This window comes from Mytilus californianus, unplaced genomic scaffold, assembly GCF_021869535.1.
Source record: "Mytilus californianus isolate M0D057914Y unplaced genomic scaffold, xbMytCali1.0.p SCAF_8, whole genome shotgun sequence".
NCBI lineage: Eukaryota > Metazoa > Mollusca > Bivalvia > Mytilida > Mytilidae > Mytilus > Mytilus californianus.
In genome coordinates, this window is record NW_026262734.1 from 18,629,357 (window position 1) to 18,650,104 (window position 20,748).

General features: G+C 32.9%; 1 long non-coding RNA gene across 1 annotated transcript; it reads left to right on the forward strand.

Moving 5' to 3' along the window:
- The first annotated feature begins 5 nt into the window (after window positions 1-5).
- Window positions 6-20,230, forward strand: LOC127711071 (uncharacterized). The gene is made up of 4 exons (XR_007986459.1): window positions 6-169; window positions 18,438-18,728; window positions 19,168-19,446; window positions 19,996-20,230. It is a non-coding gene; the product is annotated as an uncharacterized LOC127711071 (long non-coding RNA).
- The last annotated feature ends 518 nt before the right edge of the window (window positions 20,231-20,748 follow it).

The following is a 20,748-nucleotide window of genomic DNA, read 5'->3' on the forward strand; positions in this document are numbered from 1 at the left end:
ACCTGGATATTTAATAATGACACTATTTTGAGTGAATCTTCAGATGAATTTACATTAAATGGCACTTTACATTTAACCAATTTAAGCAGAAAAAACACAGGGACTTACCGATGTAACGTTCACAACACAGTAGGGATGGGGAATGCTGAAGTACACGTACTTGTAACATGTGAGTACTTTATTTTGAAAAGATATGTTTTCATCAAAAGACAACACAATAACCAACAACAACAAAAAAAAAAAAAAAATCCGAACTCACAATCTTAGTGTTGACAGGCAAGTTGTAAATTGATAGTTTAGCGCACAATTACCTATAATTACATTTCATAGTCAACACGTAAAATATGCTAACACCTAAACAATGTGAGATTGTCGCTCAGGAGTATCACTGTAATAGAGGTTTAGAAATGATAATTATACAGAAAATTGTGCATATACCCATTTCTCGCTTTAGTATTAACTATCATAAGTTGCATTTGCTATTATGTACAGTTCATACAATCTGCAATGACTTAATCCTCCATTGTTATTTTGCTTCTTAGTTAAGAAAAACATTAAACATTAAACATTTACTTTTCAAAAGATACTGTAAAATTGAAATATAGATCATGAAATCATAATTTTTGACTTCTGGGAACACGAGATTCATCTTCAATAAGTTTATCGGATATATATTTTCCAGTCTAGTAGCAGAATAAAGACTAAAGTCAGATATTTTTCTTACAAATTCATTTATTTCTTCGTAGCAAAGGTTTTCTTTTCCGGACCATTGTAAAAAGAAATGTCGAGACGTAAAACTATGCTTGAAACACAGGGGCTTGTTTAGTGGGTCAGACGAGGTTTTACTGTCAATGGAGGTCGCTATCCTATATAGAATACCAATTTCATATAGGATAGCGACCGCCATTGACAGTAAAACCTCGTCTGACCCACTAAACAAGCCCCCGTGCTTGAAACACGTGCGTCGCCAAAACGGTTGTAAAGTACTGGCACCCACTTCAAATCAATTATTTCTATCAAAGTTAGAGGAAAAAGATTATAAGTCGGAGATTTTTCTTGCTTTTGAACAGTTTTCGTCATAACAACAGTTTTCTTTTCCGGACCATCGTTAAAAAGAAAACGTGGAGAAGTAAAACTATGCTTCAAACACGTGCTTTGCAAATTTGTAAATAAATCCTTTAGGTGACCTGTGACGTCATTTAACCAAATTTGGTGAAATAATACAATTTTATTAATTAGTCCATTGTTGCCTACAGCTAAAAAATGCACTCAGCTGATTATTAATTTTCTGTCATAGTAGGTGAATTCTGAATATTGTCTGGCCACCGTTTCACAAAAGGTCGTAGATCGTGAAATAGGTCGTACGACCATGTTTACGATATGCGACCGTTTCACAAATATTTACGATTTACGATTTACGATAAATATTGGTCGCAAATTCCCGACTGGGTATAAGCAGTCGTAAATCGGAAAGTTTGCCAATAGCGGGGAAATATGTGTCATGTCATGTAACAATGGCTGCATTTTTACTTTAGCTTTACGCGAACATCTAAAAGAAGAATTACTTCAAGAGATAAAGGAATCATTACACCGCGAGTTTTTGAGATGTAAAATTTTACAGAAAATTATTAATTGAATAAATTGATGAACGTACAGAGGGTTACGATAATGGAAGTCGTAGACTTGCGAGAGGTTCAATTGTCAGTCTAACATTAAGAAGTCATGCAATTCCAGCCCTTCTGCGGTTGTTACATCCTTTTATTTTAAAATAATTTGAGCTCCTACCATTTTGTCCCAATAAACACTTTATCTCCCTTGAAAGACTTTAAGTGGTTGTCGTTTGTTTATGTGTTACATATTTGTTTTTCGTTAATTTTTTGTACATAAATTACAAAAATGTAGGCCGTTAGTTTTCTCGTTTGAATTGTTTAACATTGTCATTTCGGGGCCTTTTATAGCTGACTGTGCGGTATGGGCTTTGCTCATTGTTGAAGGCCGTACGGTGACCTATAGTTGTTAATTTCTGTGTCATTTGGTCTCTTGTGGAGAGTTGTCTCGTTAGCAATCATACTACATCTTCTTTTTTATATTTAAAAATAAGAACGAAACGATAAACGGTCATGTATTATGATACGTGTTATTCATCTCACGATTGAATATTTGTTGAAAGTCTTTACTATTTAAATACATGGATTGTACTCCATATAACAAATGCTCAGTAGTGCCGGAGAAAGGTCCAGACAATGAAATTTGAACATTGATATTTGAACAAATTAAGATGAAAATGCACAGAGATAAGAATGTAGAGATGTGGGTGATACGTCAAAGATACAACAATCATCAAAACTAAAAAAAAATAAAATCTCCTGTATTTGTTTATCCCACGAGGTCAACATCTGAAAATTGTTAAATTGGAATATTTTGTATATACATTTTTCAACATTTTTCATATGTCTTGAAGACTTTAGAAACAAAATTGCGAAGAGGTAAGGACAACAATTTCCACTGAATTTATTTCACATCATGGCACCCTCTTCGATCTTTTTTTTTTTTGGCTCATCCCGACAGTGCAGATTAAAGGATATACTCCACGGCTCCTGTGTAAGCTTTCTTGTTTAGTAAATAAAGGGGAAAATACGCCTAAAAAGTTTCGTTGTAAAAGGTTGTAGCTTTTAAAATATTACTAGTGACTTTTATTTATATTTCAGACTTTCTCTTAAATTGTTACATTTTTTGGAGAATTGCGTTTTAATGCCGATCTTTGATTGTTTCTATTAAATTTATTCACAATTTTTATATAAACTCGTGACGATTTAGAACTTGACATATTGTGTAGACACCTGTCTAATGTTGAACACAATATGTTGCCTGTAAATGTGCTTATGTGGTTTCTTCTTGTTTGATTGCTGTCTTATTGACGTTTAACCCCTATGGTATCGACTCCGTTCGGTCCCATAACACGTTGTCCCTAGGTTCGTTCGCATCCAATTTTTATGTCGGTATTGCCCGGTCAGTGGCGGATTCAGGGGGGGGGGGAGGGGTCGAAACTAGGCAACGTTATGCGGGGGCCATGTAAAAAGTCTATGAATTAACCATACATGTAGCTCCATAATTGGGGCCCAGGCCCCTTGTCCCCTTGCAAATCTGCCTCTGCTTCAAATCATCACTTTTATAAGTATTGTAAAGTTTAAATCTCAACCAACTTTCGTTATCTCGTATGACGCAGACCTAAGCTTTTTTGTGGCGAAGTCCTTTATTGCAAGTTCAATGAAAAAGATGCAACCAACTAGGTAAGCCAGATAATATCATAACAGCACAATGCCACAGGTATTAGTTTAATCAGAGGCTCCAAGAATCTAGTAAAATTTCATGTTGATAATTATATAACAAGGCGCTTCTATGTGCATGTATTGCTGACCTGGCATTTTTGCAAATAAAACTTATATATATATATATATACCTGGCAATGAGATTATTCAAACAGTCCAACTGAAGATTTTGGTCTTGGTCATGATGACCTATAGTTGCTTAAATCTGTTTCATTTGGATTTTGTTGGATAGTTGTCTCATTGCATGGCAATCATGATCACATATCTTTATTTTACATTATTGCGTGAACCCCTGATGGTATATGTTTGTTGAATTTGTAGTCTTTCGGAATACCGAAAATACATCAGTAGTTGGGTTCACATTGGACCCTGATTTAGTGACCGTCAATGGATAGGGCGTTTTAAAACTGAGCCATTTTAGCGTTATAAACTAGAGGCTCTCAAGTGCCCGTGTCGCTCACCTGTATCTACTGTGGTTTTGGAAGTCATGTAAAATAAGGTTAGAATCATAATAAATAGTATTAGGTACCCTAATAATGATTGAGACCAAGTTTGGATTTGGCCCAGTAGTTCAATTAAAAACAGGTCATCCCATTGTAGTCTTACAATAGGTACTGAAGACCCCTTATCATTATTTATTTAAATTAGTTTTCAAGTTGTGACCATTTTAAATTGTTTTTTTTACAATTTTCCCATAGACTTCTGTAGTAAACCCCTATGTTTTATTTTTAGCCATGGCAGCCATGTTGGTTGGATGGCAGGGTCATCGGATACATTTCGAAATCAAGATACCCTATTGAAAATTGTGGCTAAGTTTAATTCTATTTGACCAAGTAGACTAAGTGGAGAAGATTTTTGTAAAAGATTACAAAACTTTACGAAAAATTGTAAAAAATTGACTTTAAAGGGCAATAAATCATGAAGGGGTCAATTGACAATTTTGATCTTATTTGTGGAGCTTACTTTGCTGAACATTTTTGCTGTTTACAGTTTATCTCTATCTATTATGATATTCAAAATAATAACCAAAAACTGTAAATTTTCTTTAAAATTACCAATTTAGGGGCAGCAACCCAACAACGGGTTTTCTGATGCGTCTGAAAATTTCAGGGCAGATAAATCTTGACCTGATGAACATTTTTACCCCATGTCAGATTTGCTCTAAATGCTTTAGTTTCAGAGATATAAGCCAAACTGCATTTTACTCCCCCCCCCTGTTCTATTTTTAGCCATGGCGGCCATCTTGGTTGATGGGCGGGGTCATCGGATACATGTTTAAACCAGATACCCTAAGGATGATTTAGGCCAAGTTTGGTTTAATTTGGCCCAGTAGTTTCAGAGAAGATTTTTGTAAAAGATTACAAAAATCTGCAAAACAAATGTTAAAAATTGATTTTAAAGGACAATAGCTCCTTATGGAGTCAATTGACAATTTTGGTCATGTTGACTAATTTTAGATCTAACTTTGCTGAACAATTTTGCTGTTTACAGTTTATCTCTATCTATTATAATATGCAAGTGCACGTCGGTTTAGCAGACAAAACAGTTCCACTCTGCAATATCCTTTTTAGCTCACTTGGCCCTTGGCCAAGTGAGCTTTTCTCATCACTTGACGTCCGTCGTCCGTCGTTTTACAAAAATCTTCTCCTCTGAAACTACTGGGCCAAAGTTAATCAAACTTGGTCACAATCATCATTGGGATATCTAGTATGAAAACTGTGTCCGATTATCATAGGGGTAAAATGCAGATTTTGGCTTATATCTCTGAAATCAAAGCATTTAGAGCAAATCTGAATGGAGTAAAATTGTTCATCAGGTCAAGATCTATCTGCCCTGAAATTTTCAGACAAATCATAAAACCCGTAGTTGGGTTGCTGCCCCTGAATCGGTAATTTTAAGAAAATTTTGCAGTTTTTGGTTATTATCTTGAATATTATTATAGATAAAGATAAACTGTAAACAGCAATAATGTTCAGAAAAGTAAGATATACAAATAAGTTAAATAACCAAAAATTTGCAGTTTTTGGTTATTAATTTTCAATATTAATATAGATAGAGATAAACTGTGAACGGCAATAATGTTCAGCAAAGTAAGATCTACAAATAAGTCAACATGACCAAAATGGCCAATTGACCCCTTAAGGAGTTATTGCCCTTCATAGTCAATTTTTAACAATTTTTCGTAAATTTTGTAATCTTTTACAAAAATCTTTTCCTCTGAAACTACTGACACAAAGTTAATCAACCTTGGCCACAATCATCATTAGGGTATCTAGTTTTATAAATGTGTCCGATGACCCCGCTTACCAACCAACATGGCCGACACAGCTAAAAATAGATCACAGGGGTAAAATGCAGATTTTGGCTTATATCTCTAAAATTAAAGCATTTAGAGCAAATCAAACAGGAGTAAAAATGTTCAACAGGGTAAGATCTATCTGCCCTAAAATTTTCAGACAAATCATACAACCCGTAGTTGGGTTGCTGCCCCTGAATCGGTAATTTTAAGAAAATTTTGCAGATTTTGGTTATTATCTTGAATATTATTATAGATAAAGATAAACTGTAAACAGCAATAATGTTCAGAAAAGTAAGATCTACAAATAAGTTAAAAGACCAAAATGGTCAATTGACCCCTTAAGGAGTTATTGCCCTTTATAGTCAGTTTTTAACAATTTTTTGGCAAATTTTTGTAATCTTTTACAAAAATCTTCTCCTCTGAGACAAATTTAACCAAACTTGGCCACAATCATTATTTGGGTATCTAGCTTATAAAATGTGTCCGATGACCACGCCTACCAACCAACATGGCCGATATAGCTAAAAATAGAACATAGGTGTAAAATGCAAGTTTTGTTTATTATTTTTTGAACCGTTATAAATAGAGAAAATCTGAAAGGAGCAAAAATGTTCAGAATAATAAGCTCTACCAATTTTCCATATACGTCAAAACTGTTAGACAAATTCTTATAGGAGTTATTGCCCATAAATGACATATTTTACCATTTTTTTTTTCATTGTTGCTTATTATCATGAAAACTATGATATTTAGAGAGAAACATTTTTTTTCTTCCGTTATGCCGTGTATGATTTAAATTATAATAGATAAATAGACACTTTAAATCACAAAAATGATCAGCAAGGCAAGATCTATTAAAAAGACAAATTTTGCCGATATAGTTAGTAGACTGTCACTCTTCATAGGAGTGATTGACCTTTAACAAGGATTTTGTTTACCCTCTTTTGTATTTTGAGCAAAAACTAAAGAAGATAGAAACTAAACCTGAGACTACTAATAAAGTAGTCTCAGACTAAACAGACTAAAAAATCAGTAATACAAGATCAACAAAATAGAGATTTTTGTCATGGTCTATTCTCGTCTACAATGTTGGAGAGTGTCCTTTGTTTGATATGCACATAGACCAAGGTGAGCGACACGGGCTCTTTAGAGCCTCTAGTTTGAAATTATAGCAACGTTCAATGTCTGCCATGCTTCATGTGAAAAATATTTTTTTTAATCTTGAATTGTTTATATTTTCAAACTGGCTACAAAAACAAATAATCATGATTCATTTCTGTAAAATTCTGTTTTCCCATTTAAATGTCGACTTTAGCTAGGAAGCTACCTCAAATTTCCCAAAAAAAACACCTCAGAATGGAACATACAGTGGTTGCCTTCTATCTAGAACGTTGTAATGTTGTCTATCGGAAGAGAGATAAATGATTTTTTGGAAGAAAACTATGCCCAACATTGAACAGCAGTTTCATTAAAAATCCATGTCAGTTTTCTACATTTTGTATAAAAAAATGAGGTAAAATCATGCATCTTTATATTACAATTATCTGATCTTATATACCAAACAGGCATTAAGGTTCGCGATTGCATTTCTTTTTTTAAAGAAAGCAACTTGTTCGTAGATCTTGTTTAACTGCATGCTAATGTTTGCCTTTTTCTGTTTCTCTTCTATCTACTGTAGTTAGATTCATTGAAAAAACCCTCAAATATTGGTAAAACAATCGTCGTTCCCAAGACTGGAAAAGTTGGAGAAACAACAAACTATTCAATTATCACAGATGCACAACTGCAATATATGTTATGTGCAATCATTCTGTGTAGTTTAAGGGATCTGGGTTGCTTGATTGATTGTGTTAAACACTACTTTCAGCACTATTGGCTATATCATGGCGACAAGTTTTCAATTTAAAGCTTAATTTGAACCAACTGTCATATATGAATTTAACAGAAAATACACAAGATTCAATTTCTGACTACAGAAACATATAAACTTTCAATATCAAGATCATTCTTGGTTTATTTGGTCTTCTCTGTCCCTTTAAAGACTTTTTACAACCGTTACACTGAGATTAATACATTAAAAATAAAAGGAAATGCTGCCACGAAGCTATGAAACAAGTTTCAGGAAGCTCTGATTGTAGTTTATGTGAAAAATGCAACTGAAATTTCATGGAATGCATGGACGAACAGGGGTAAAACAGTATACCTTATCTCATTCATAACGGGGTATAACTCCGGAGATAGGATATGATTACCTGTTCCACTCCAAATTTTGTCTAGTTTGTCCCCTCACCCCTTTTTTCAAAATCCTGGATCTGCATCTGAAATTCTCTAAGTTCAAATGGGAATAAAAAATGCAATCATAATTTCCTGTGGATATGCACATTTGCACAGTATCTCCTTATTATCTAAAAAGTTTCATGACATTTTATTGTGTGGTTTTAGAGGAGTGGTAATGAAAAGAACAGGACTGAGAGACGTACAGGTCAAACACATTATACCCTACGCAAATATGTTGCATGGGGTATAATTAGAGTTAAATGGGTTCAGTAGTTTTTAGAGGAGATTTATCAGAAGATTTATAAAAAAGTATACACATGTAGGACAACAGACAGCAATTTGCAACCGATGGCAAAAGATCATCATGTCTTTAGTGCGAGTTGAAATTACAATACTAAGAAATACAAAAGAAGATAACAAAGTGGCAAAAAGATTTTCAACAACTGATTTTCAACATCTGGTTGAACTCAACTTCTCATTTCCTGTATTTCAATGAAGTTGCATTTTTCTATAGAGTATTTGTAGACCTTTATATTATATTTATAATTTTAACAAAATTTTCACCATTTAAATATTTTTATTCCAACAGTATATGTATCTTGGTCAAAGAATAATTTCAGCTGAAATTGTCTTAAAATGAACAGAATATGAAACTTCAAAGTGATTTTTACTCCTCTTGTCAAGTACATATTGCCAATGAAACAAATATTAAAATTTGAATCCTGGAGACAGTTTACATTCCTAAGATACAAGATCTGTATTTTTTTCTTTTTTAACAGGCAACACATTCCTTCCATATTTCAAGAGTTATTTTTTTTCATTATCAGTTTTCTTCTTGCATCTGCAGCTTTTCTCTTTCCTTTCAATGTTTTGCTTTTCAACCTCTGATATTGATACTGAAAAATAAAAAGTAAAATCTTGTTTATAATTTAAAAAAAGAACAATTGCAAAAATATATTTCTAACATTAAGAGTATAGCAAGTCATTTTTATATTTCTTCAATTTTAAGATATCTTATGAAGTATATAATATATCAGATATCTTGTATTCTTCTTGGGATATCGTATATAGTTTATAAGATAATCTTCTTAAAGATATCTTTTAAACAATTACTTTACTATATGTCTTATAAGCAATACAAGATATCTTATATGATTGAATTATCAGATATCTTAATTATTCTATAAATATAGATTCTAGCACTGCATTGAGTGTGAGATGATATTTCTGCACTCCATACAGTTAAATTTTCAAAGGAGTAGGCCTGGTAAGACCCCTTTTTGGTCCAAAAATATAGCATTTTTTCGAATTAGTTAAAAGTGTAAACTATTAGTTATTTTTTTTGAAAGAAGAATACTTTTCAGATAAATATGGGCGTTTTTTTTTACAATACAACGCAATGCATCAAGTACTAGCATCATTAATTGATGCAAAATTACTAAGATCTTCACATTATTTGCATTTGTGCTCATTTGTAGACGTTTTTTGTCTAAAATGGAAGTGGCTGCTCTCGTGTCCAATCTTAATATTTAAATATATGTTGTACAATGTATTTGATGATAATACATAACATATATAAAGGATGAGACTGTACACAGATGGGGCTCTTACATTTTTGACAAAAAACACCTGAAAAATGATAGCTTTGAAGTAAATGGACAATTGGTAGAGCTCAACATTCCAAATATTTCTGCCATAATCAGATTTTCTATTTATAATAGACAAAACTTGCCGTTTACCCCATTGTTCTATTTTTAGACATGTCGGCCATCTTGTTTGCAGGCAGGGTCATTGGACACATTTTTTTAAACTAGATAACCAAAAACGATTGTGGCCAAGTTTGGTTAAATTTAACCCAGTAGTTTCATAGAAGAAGATTTTTGTAAAAGTTAACGGACGCTGACAGACAACGGACGCAAAGTGATGGGCCAGATGAGCTAACATTGAGGAGATATGGTATAATTGCAAATGAGGCAACTATCCACTAGAGTCAAAATGAAGTGGTAGTCAGCAATTATAGGCCACTGTAAAGCCTTCAACAACGAGAAGCTTGTTATGACCGAAAAGGTACAACCCTAAACAGTTGGGGCAAGTATGGACACAACATTCAAGCTTGATAAAGCTCTGCATTTGGATTGTGATTAAATATTTGACACAGCATAGGTTTCTGACACAGAATGAATGTGGTTGATGAACTTAAAAATTTGAAATTGGACATTTATCTATTATGGTCCAATATCCAAAATCTTAATTCATGTACATGGTTTGATTCAACATATCAAAGAACCACAAAAATTCAATTTTTGATGAAATCAAACAAAGTTTAATATTGGATCCTTTGAACCTCATGATCACTGTTGACCAATTTGATAACTGGGCCCAAAATCCAAATACTCGGTTCGATTTAGCATTACAAAGAACCCATACATTCAATTTTTGTTGAAATCAAACAAAGTTGAATTTTGGACCCCGATTTAGACCAAATTGAAAACTGGGCCAAAAATCAAAAATTCAAATACATAGGTAGATTTGGCATACCAAAGAACCCCAAGAATACAATTTTGTTAATATAAAACTAAGTTTAATTTTGAACCCTTTGGACCTTAATGTTGACTAATTTGAAAACCGGGCCCAAAATCAAACATCTAATTACATGGTAAGATTCATCATGTCACAGAACCCCAAGTACCAAATTTTTTATGAAATCAAACAAAGTTTAATTTTAGACCCTTTGGAACTCAATGTGGACCAATTTGAATGGGGCCCAAAATCCTAAATCTAAATACACTGTAAGATTCAACATATCAAAGAAGCCCATAATTCAATTTTTGTTGGAATCAAACAAAGTTTATTTTTACCTAAATGTAGACCAATTTGAAAAACAGGCCCAAAATCAAAAGTTAAAATACATGGTTAGATTCAGCATATCAAAGGACCCGAAGAATACAATTTTAGTTGAAATCAAACAAAAGTTTAATTTTTGACCCTTTGGACCTTTATGTGAACCAATTTGAATATAGGGCCCAAAATTAAAAATCTAAATACACTATTAGAATCGGCATATCAAAGAACCCAAAGAATTCAATTTTAGATTAAATCATACAAAGTTTAGCTTTGGACCCTTTGGACCTCAATGTGGACCAATTTGAAAACTGGGCCAAATAAACAAAAATTTAAATACATGGTCAGATTCAGCATATTGAAGAACCCGAAGAATTCAAGACTTTGAATTAAACCCCATTTAAATTGGTCAAGAAATAACTTAATAAGCAATTTATACAAAGTATAAGAAAAGTATTGTTTTTGGCCCCATTACTCCTAAATGGACAACACTCACAACGCCATAACAATATACTAAAGCAAAAATTTTGCGGTCATATAAAAACGCATACCGCAGTCGGATATAAAAGTCCCTGACAGGAAAAATGTGAAACTGTTTATATCAGAAAACTAATCAATGTCTTATTTAGTTTACAAGATATCTGATTTAATATATTAAGATATTGTATAAAGTATATTAGATATCTTGTTTAGATTATAAGTTATCTAATTAAGTTTATAAGATATCTTATAAAGTTTATAAAATTTATCTTTATAACTAAATAAGATATCTTTTAACCTAAAGTGATGAAAATATATAATAAATAATAAACTTAATGATATATCTTTATAAAAGATCTTATTTAATTCATAAGATATCTTTTTAACTAAATAAGACACTGTATAACCTGAATATTAAAAATATCTTATAAACTTAATAAGATATCTAATAAACTAAATAAGACATTTATAAACTGTTTCATAAGATAGCTTATCTAATATATAAGATATCTGATTTAATTTCTAGATTTCTTCATTTTTAAATTTCCAATGGTAGAATTTTATGCAAAAGGGAAACAACTTGAATGTAGGGCCAAATGTAAAATTCAAAGCAAGTGTGTAATATTTTTATGCCATGTGTAACAATTTTTTACAAGAAAATGTTTCTTGCACATGTGAATTTTCACTCTTTTATGGTTAAAAAATATTTACAAACAATGACACTGATTTAATATTAAAGGAAAGTTTGCTTATACAGTGTTTGCATATATTTACCACTAAAATTAGGTAAAATCAAGCTTTCATACACCCTATGTAATGGACATGCACAAAATGTCACATTTTGTTACATAAAAACCTGACATGTTATTATAATGATGTGTTTAAGCTTTATTTCTCAGTGCCAATAAATTTGTGAATCAATTGTTTTACACAAGGTTATATAAATGTAAGGTATAAATGAATATATATATATATATATATTTTAAAATGTATTTAAATCTGTAGCATGTACAATGTATGACTGACACTACATACAGAATAGGATGAAGACTCCCAAGAAATGGATAGTTTTTCATTAAAGAATTCTTGCCAGTATAGCTTTGTGACAAAGGAGTTATTTTTACACATTTTATGAAAACAAATTGAATGTTCAAATAGGGTATATATAAATGCTGTGAACTTCTTCAAAAAAAAAAATCTGAATACATATTCCAAATAGTTCTCAAGTCTAAAAGATCAATCACTCAAGCCAGAATATATGAGAAACTATCAAATTTTGACACAAAAATTCTTCAGTCAAAAGTTCAAAAGGGACTGTGAATCAGAATTGTGTTTCCTTATTAAAAATATTCTAACCTTAATATTAACTGTATCGTATGCCCTTTTTAAAACGCATTAAAACCTCGTTTAACGCGTTAAAACATTGTTTATCGCTATAAAACTCCTATTTATCATTTTTAACTTTTAAGGCATTCGATCTACATTTTATCCCGTTGACTCTACTTTTTGACGAAGGATTTCCATAACTTTAAACACGTTAAACCTTGCTGTTGACGCGTTAACGTTGTTTAAAGTGCTTTGAATACGTCAAAAGATAGAAAAATGTTGATTTTTGGACTGAAATCCTTCGTTTTAATAGACCTCCGCCAACGTAAGCCACTGTAAAAATTAGTGTTTAAGATGGCATACATACGGGGTTGGCCGACAAAAAAAAGAAATTATTGGCTCACGTTGGCGGAGGCACTCAAGAATTAAAAAAAAATCTCAAAAAAAAACACAATAACTTTCGTCGAAATAGTAATATCGGTGCGAAATCGGAGTAAGAGTTGAAAATATCCGCATTCGGCTGTGACTACAAGACACCCACAACTAAAGAATGAATACTTCCATAGGTGAGGTATTGTATTATATTATGATGTTATGATACTAAACCCCTAACGGGAGGGATTGTGCTTGATTTTCATATGATGAAGACATAATCTTTCAATCAGTTTAACTGAGGTCTAGAGCTGGCATGAAAGTAACTGCTAGTAGTCCTTTGTTAATTTATGTATCATTGTCATTTTGCTTAGTTTCTTCTGTTACCTACTCTGACATCGGACTCGGACTTCTTTTAAACTGAGTTTTACTGTGCGTATTGCTGTGTGTTTGTTTATTCTACATTTGCTAGAGGTATAGGGGGAGGTTGAGATCTCACAAAACATGTTTAACCCCGCTGCATTTTTGCGCCTGTCCCAAGTCAAGAGCCTCTGGCCTTTGTTAGTCTTGTATGTTTTTTAAAATTTTGGTTTATTTATATGTTTCGGAGTTTAGTGTGACGTCCATTTTTGCTGAACTGGTACACATTTTACGGGTGCGGGATTTTCTCGCTGTGTTGAAACCCATGGCCATTGGTGGCCTTGGGCTATTTTTCTGCTCTTTTTTTGGGTTGAGGTCTCTTTGACACATTCCCCGTTTCCATTCTCAATTTTAGTCTTAAGATTTTGCCATCATTATTCAAATTGTACTTTTATCTTTTTATCAAGGTAGATTTTTTATCGATTTAGATCAACTGTTACAGATTAATATGGTGAAAACACATGCACTTGGCAGACACGATAAACAGTCATTTTGCAATACACCTTATCGCTATTTATTCAAATCCAGATAAGTTCTAAAATTACACAACTTTTAGCGATCTGGGGCCCTGTTTAAACAATATATTATGCATTAAACTTTTCAAAGAGAAATGTTTAAACAATCGTAAAATTACAAACAAAGCATTTTTATTACTTTAATTTGTGTTTAAAAAACAGTGAATCATAATTTATCAAAGTTTCAAAATGTTTGCTTTCTTAACTTTTTCCTCACTTAGCTCGTTACTGATGACCTTTGTTTTTGCAACACTTGACCCAAACAGGAAATTGCCTAAGTGACTGTTTTTTTTCCGGATTGGTCTAAAGGTAGCGATAAAGTGTATTGTCCCTCCGGTTGAGTCAACCTTATAAATCAAAGCGACAAATAGTTTTAATAATTAAATTATTTTTCTTTTCAAGTAAAAAATACTCAGAATATGTAAAGTTCGGAAAAAAATACCGGGCCGGTTGCAGAAGACTTTGAGAAAAAGACCACCGCCGAAAACAACTGAGAGTTTTGTTTAGATTTTTATAATGAGTAAACATGTAAAGTAAACAATTTTTGCAAGTTAGTTTGTCCCAGTCCCAGATTTCTTTTGTAAACAAATAAAAAAAGTGGAGAAATGTTACAAATCTATGAAATGCAGTAGATGTAAATACCTTTTTAACACCTTTCAGTAGGTTGTCGGAATCAGGACAACTGACCAAAGACAAATCGGACCAAGACATCTCGGACAATTTTAAGACAACTCGGACCACTTTCAAAGACAACTCTGACCAGTTTGAAACACTGTTCAGACCAGTGTTTTGTCTAGATTTGACTGAAGTTGTTTTATACGTATACATGTATAACATTGAAATTAAATCGAACATTTGAAAGTATAGACCCCTTGATAATTTTGTTTTAATATTCTTAAGATTCTTATGTTATCTTTTAAAGTACACGTATGTCTGTAAACCCAATTTTAGATTTTAATGCATGTCAAAACATTAAGCGATGAACATTTTCATTTTTCTTTAGAAATAAAGTAGTTATATTTTATAAAAAAAAATATATTACATCATTCTCGACTTTAATCCTTTTTCAATGTAACATTTTGTACGCCAGACGAGTGTTTCGTTTACAAAGTAGTCAACAGTGACGCTCGAATGAACAATGATATCAACTGGATCCGATACTACAGTTCTTCTCTACTTTTTATATTTAAACCATATTCTTTTCGGAGTCCTATATAAACGTTTCTAGGAATATTAGGTGAAAATGTTTCCAACGTTGTTAATACACTTAACCGTTCTCTTTTAAATTTGTTACTTAACATTGCTTGTTCATAAAAATCAACCGTTTCCTTTGCAGCCTGTTCGAAAGACGTGGGCTTAAAACCAAGTTTATGCTTTGCTTTTTCACAGCATATTGGACCTCTTGTCACGGACGGAAATAAGTGAACAACATCTTCATTGTCAGACACTTGAATATTAATATCTTGCTTTTCCATATATTTTTTCATCATTTCAAGACCTTCTGGCAGCGTTGGCGTCTCATCAAAAGCAAAGTTGTATGCTTCGTCTAAAAGGTCTTTGTCATAATTCAAACTTTGTGATACAATTTTTGCAACGTCTTCAACATAAACGAAGCTCATCGGAAAGTTAACAAGATTTTTCGGAATAGATATTTCTGTTTCTAAGTATGGTGATAATCGCAACCAAGCCTGGTATATCCACCAACGGTACGTGTTATCACGTGATCCAATAACATCCGGCAATCTGATGAAGAAGTATGGCATCCCATCTTGCTTTCTTTGTTCTACCAAAACCTCTTCCCCTGAAAATTTCCGATGTCCGTAATCATCTTTCTTGTTCAGAATCTCCTGCTCTGGTATATCATCCGGTCGTACAGAATCGGTCTCTACCGTTGGCCGAGTATGGTTTTTCGTGCAGACCTCGTATACAGAGTCAGAACTGATGTAGATATAAAGCCCTACTCGTCCTGCAATTAAAAAAAAATCATATTTGTGCACGCCAAAGACACGTATTTAATAGCTATTGTTTTGTCAAATGCTTTGCATATGCAACATTTTCTGCATTTAGTTGGTTTTCATGTATAAAAAGGGGGATTCCTTTTTGTTTGACAACTAATGCTTTTGTATGGGGACTTAAGGTTGGACCCCTCTACCCCTTTTTTTAAAATGACTAGATCCGCGCCTGAAGTTTGAAGGTTTATTGCAATTATCATAAATTTTGTTATCTATGTTTTTAATTGACTTTGATACGAGTCTTTATAACTAATATAGATATATAAATAAAAGGATAAATGTGCCATGTACATAACAAACTAAGATCTCGATGAAAGTTACTGGCGGAATGAGTCAGTGTTGCACCTCATCCTTTTATTATTTTTTTTTATCTACTGAAATTCACTGGATATATTTATTACATGGGTTGCAATAAATTACCTTGTATGATTTCTCAGTGAAATAAAAACCGATAATTTCACATGTGAAATGATACATTAGTTTATAATATGACCGAAAATAGTATTGAGGTTCTTTTCATCCGAACAGAACCTCCGTAAAAATATGAAGTCGACTTACCTTTCAGAAGTTTCAATGTATCCTTGATAATATACGGATCAAAACCACTGAAATCTACAATTGCATCATAAAAATCATACTGTTCTGCACTCCAGAAATCCATTAAACATTTCATTCGATCACATTTCAAATGCTGTATCCGTGGCTTGATAGTATCGTCAGTGTCCCAGTACCAGTTTCCTCTGGTAACCAAAGTCAAATCGTGTCCATTTTCTAGCATTTTATTGACGCTGGCTGCACCAATAAGACCATTTCCACCAAACACCAGCACCTTTTTAACACCACCCGCGTTAGTCCAAAGAACAAGAGAGAAGAGTATTATAAATGATATCAATAAGCCCATGATTTCTAACTGAACAATACTTTTGTGTCTCCACTTTTAAAAACAAGATAAATAAAGTAAATGGCCTTGATGTTCAGTAGTTGTTGTTTGTTGATGTGTTTCCCGTTTCCCATTTTTTATATAGATTAGACCGTTGGTTTTCCTGTTTGAATGGTTTTACAGTTAGTAATTTTTGGGGCCATTTATAGCTTGCTGTGCGGTGTGAGCCAAGGCTCTGTGTTGAAGACCGTACTTTGACCTATAATGGTTTACTTTTATAAATTGTGACTTGGATGGAGAGTTGTCTTATTGGAACTCATACCACATCTTCTTATATCTATTAAGAGATAGAATGTGTTGAGATTTTTAAATGTTAACATTTACATGAATATTTGCATTGATCCCTGGTTTGCAGTAATACTAGATTACAAGGATCATCACCATCTTAAGGGACAACCAATTGATTTTCTTGGGTGGAAAAAAAAGGGGGGATAGGAGGATTTTGAAAGTGAATATCCCAGTCTGGAAGGACCTGATAAAATATTGCCCAAAAATGAATTATCTGCAACACAAAAATGCAGGAATTTTTTTATGTGTACAAAACTTTTTGTATGTTGAATTGTACCAAGGTCAAGTCGAAAAAAAAACTTCCATAGCATTAGATTAAACTGCAAAAAAATCATCCTGTCCACCACTGTCATATCCCATGCAGTATCTTTCTGTGTCTTATATATATAATATTGGTAAGAGATTGGCAAATGATAGGGTTTCCATTTCATAAAAATGTTTTAAGTTTGAATATTTTCTGTAACTTAATCAGTAAAACCAGTATCATGAGTATGTCTATTCCTTATCGAGACCAAAGACTGGCCTTTCCTATGGGAGGGGATGGGCAGCGGAATGAAGGAACGGGAAGCGGGAGAAGAAAAGGGGGTAAAAATGGGATATGTTGGAAAACATATTCTGTCCGATTTTCGTCTGGGAGTAAGGGAAGGAAAGAGGGACTTGGGTTATGGAAAAGTGGGAATAAAGGACCCTCTAAAACTCCCTCCAATGGCTTTTCAGCTACCGGTTTAATGTGTCGTCTGCTGGAAATCTACAAAAGTTACCCGGGATTGTTTTACCAGATAATTAAAGCAGCAATAAAAAGGAGACATAACACATATTTACCTGTGAGGCTATCATTTCAACCTTTTCTCGTACAACCGGCACGTCCTACTTTTATTAACTGTACAATTGAGAATCCAAAAATCGTTTATTTACGAACTGACAGGTGCGTGTTGACTCCATTTTCAGACCTTCACATAAAAGAGCTTTGGGACAGAGGTCGGTAATCGGATGTCGGTGCGGAGAGATCCCGACACGTTTGTGAAACACTCGTTAACTTGGTCGGTAAATTATTCTACGACCAGTCGTAAATCGTACGATTTACGATATTTTGTGAAACGATAGCTTGATCAGGTAAAGTCCGAGAAACCGAAAAAAGGAAAAAAGTAAACAAGATGGATGAAATCGAATTGTTATATTTCTTTCGCCAATAGTAAATTTTAATCGCCACAATTTTTATTCCGCCAGCAGAAATCCTGTCCCTTACTATCACGTAGACATCTATCAATGTTATAGTAACCTAAATGATATCGACAAAAACAATGAAAACGTCATGAAAGCATTTCTATTTTACTTCAGATAAGCCAGAACTTGCTTCAAATGCTCCTTTTATTTTTGATACTGAAATTGGAAACCCAGCATATATTTCAATTCCCATAAGAAGTTTTGAAAAACCTACTGCTTCATGGACTCTGTCAAGTGAAGAAAGTCTTCAAGTTGGTTTATTGAATGTAAAAACAACACAAAATGACATGTTTCTCATTGAGGGGAAGATAGTTCCAAGTACCAATCATTATTTTAAAAAATATGGAATAAGTGTAAGAAACAGAGTTGGAAGTATTCATGCAGATGTAACGCTTACTTATACAGGTATACATACTTAGTGGTCATAATATATAACAAAAAAACCCAAATTAATATTACATTTCTGAAGAAAATGAGACGTTGCATGTTATTTCCTTAAATCAGTCTGTAAGCTTTCTATGTTGTAATGTTTGAAATATTTTCTAGCTAGGTGTACATTGTATTTTACTCAACAGTTTGTTTAAACATACAAACAAATCGACCGAATCACAAACTATAACAATTTTTCTAAATCCTGTATAAGTGTGTTGTGGTGCTTCAAATGTTTCCTGGAGAGGTAAACATAGTATTTTACTTAACAGTTTGTGTTTTGATCATTGTTGGAGATCGTATTGTTTCCTATTGATATATTCATTCGGTTTATTTAGGTATTGTGATGGATGGTTGTCTCAGTGGCAAGCGCACCACGTGTCTTTACTCTTATACAGTTTCTTTCTATTCACAGACACACGGGTATTGGCATCATCAAGGCGATACAACTGCAGCACAGGGAATTCAACATATATTAATTGCTTTGTCAATACGAATTTATACACAGAATGGTCTTGTGTTTGGAAGCACTTTTACAATGATGAATTCATTAGGTCTTTGCCATGCATTGTTAAAGACGGCGTCTCTCGCTTACGTTTCGAATTTTGTAACTACATGAACACTGGCATTTATAAATGTATTTTGGAAACACCAACATAGAACTTTTCTTCTAATGCTGAACTGTCTGTTAAAGGTGACAAAATTATAATTAGTAAACAAAAATGTTTAAAAGTTTTGTTCATGAATTCGCAACAATGCATTACGTTTTAACTACTAGTAATTTAGCAGGCTTTTTTTAGAATTCTAAATGATTTCATGTACAAGATGATATTCACTACATAAGGAAATCCAAGAAAAGTTAAACATTGACAGCATTAATTATAGGCAGAACTTTGATTTTCTGCTAAGAACATGCGTTTGTTGAAAAAAAAAATCAAACTGTTCATCAACGTATAGTTTTGTATTATATCTTGTATTATATTAGAGTGTGTAATATATGAAAAATGCATTGATTTTCATATTGAACCATCTATTTTATAAAGACCATTCTGGCGCTTATAGTTCTTTTTATTTGTAATGAAAACTATAAATATAAAAAAAGACAAACGCAATACAAAAACCCAAACAAACAAAGATCAACTCCTAGAGTCCCCTACTCCCCCGAAAAAAAAATGAAGAATTATAAAAAACAAATCAAAACAAAGATAAGTAAGAACTAATAGTCATATTTCTATACTTTCAGGGCCACCCATAGTATTGACAAGCGTAGTTGAAAGACATAGCAATAACATTGTGATATCAACGTACTTTGTATCATATTCTCCAGCTAAGAGTATATCTTGGTTTTTCAATAACGGAAAAAAAGAAAGTCAAATTGAATCAAACTCTACGATATGTCAAATCTTATCATCTAAGTCAGCTGCTGATATCGCAATTTACGGTAAAAAAGTACATATAGATTGTATAAGAACAGATCTCAAATTGCTCGACTCTCAACCTGTAAAAGAGGGTTGGTTTGTATGCCTCATAAGAAACAGATTTAGTAGTAGAGAAACAGTATTTAATGTAACACACAATTCTACGTTTAAAACTTTTTTAGGAGAGTCACTAACGACAACGGATAGTCACACAGAGGCCATATTATATAGTAGTATGTATCCTTTGAATTCGTCTGAAGTAAACGATGGAGGTTAGTTTTCTTTTCATCCACATTTGCAACTCAAAACATCGATGTTACAAAAGCAAACTTATAAACCAATACAAAAATTGTTTTTTCACTCCAAAGTTGACATTGAAACTTACATAATAACATTAATGATTCCAATTTTTCTGCACTAGATACGCATTTCGACAACAAATGCTCGAGGCCAAAATATTTGAAAATCTAATGCTAATTAAAAATATGAGGAGCTTATAAACCAAAAATAACAAAAGAGTAAAGCTAAGGTCGGTCAATGATTCAGAGCTTTGTATGATGGAGATATATTCCTTAATC